A 911-nucleotide genomic window follows, 5' to 3' on the forward strand; every position below is an offset into this window, starting at 1 on the left:
CCCACACACCCACCGCGCACCCGGGATACACACCCCCGGCCGCCCGTAGACAGTGGGCGCTCAATAAGTGCCCGAGCGACTCCTCGTGCACATGCGCACTTGAACCTGACCGAGTTGTGACACCTCCCCAACCCCCACCCCAAAATCAGAACCGGCGGCTGCAGCCCCGAACCAAACTTGAGTGTTTGCCTTTTTTCATTGAGCCGCAAACCGAGCCAAAGTTTCTTGCTGTTGTTTTTCCAGGCCTGGCTGAGGGATGGGCTTCTCCGCGAGAGGCCGAGCTCGCCCCAGGGCGGGAAAGGAAGCCAGAAAGCTCGGGGCGCCAAGGACGGGAGCTTGGCGGGGGCGATAGGGACCGAGGCCGCGCAGCCGGCAGCCGGCACCCGCCCGGAGCGCAAACGAAAGCGCGAGAGGGAGGGAGCGTTGGAACCAACCTTTCCATTTCCCTTTTGGGTTAATGTTTTCTTCTCCATTTTATGACATTTTACTCGATTTTACCCGTTTGTAGTTGTAAAGTGAGGCGGTATTTACTCTTTCTAGATTTAAATGAGAGAAAGTTAACTATTAGCTCTCAGCCCTTATGTAAACGATACCAGTTGCTTTTGGCACCGTTAGACTGGCTTTTGTATAATTTGTAACAAGGAGAATTGAAGCTATTCCATTGTGTTGCTCTATGTTTTCCAGAGATAAGACCAGAGTTACAACGGTAGTGAGGGGCCCCAGTGTCTATACGTATGGGCAATATATATTTATATTCAACCAAGTTTAAGGAATAGAAGAAATAATTCCCCTCCCCCAAAAAGTTTTAAATATTTTTGGACATACTTGTTGCACTTCTTCAGTTTGAGGTATGCTGTTTTTCTTGCACAGAGGCAGTAGGGTGTGTGCTGGAAAGGGCTAAACTTTGCAGT

The 911-nt window shown here is 50.4% G+C and overlaps 1 protein-coding gene across 2 annotated transcripts in view; it reads right to left on the bottom strand.

Annotated features, from left to right (window-relative positions):
• The window catches only part of ZNF395 (zinc finger protein 395), a 44,696-nt gene extending 44,458 nt beyond the window's left edge, over positions 1-238 (bottom strand). The window contains exon 1 of one of the 2 annotated variants that reach the window (XM_029938419.1): positions 178-238. The gene's annotated coding sequence lies outside the window, so the exon portion shown is untranslated. Of the gene's footprint in view, positions 1-33; positions 56-177 lie in introns of those variants that run through there. The other variant, XM_029938422.1, reaches the window with a different exon arrangement.
• Positions 239-911: the final 673 nt, after the last annotated feature.

The sequence above is a fragment of the Suricata suricatta genome, chromosome 1 (genome assembly GCF_006229205.1).
Source record: "Suricata suricatta isolate VVHF042 chromosome 1, meerkat_22Aug2017_6uvM2_HiC, whole genome shotgun sequence".
Classification (NCBI taxonomy): Eukaryota; Metazoa; Chordata; class Mammalia; order Carnivora; family Herpestidae; genus Suricata; species Suricata suricatta.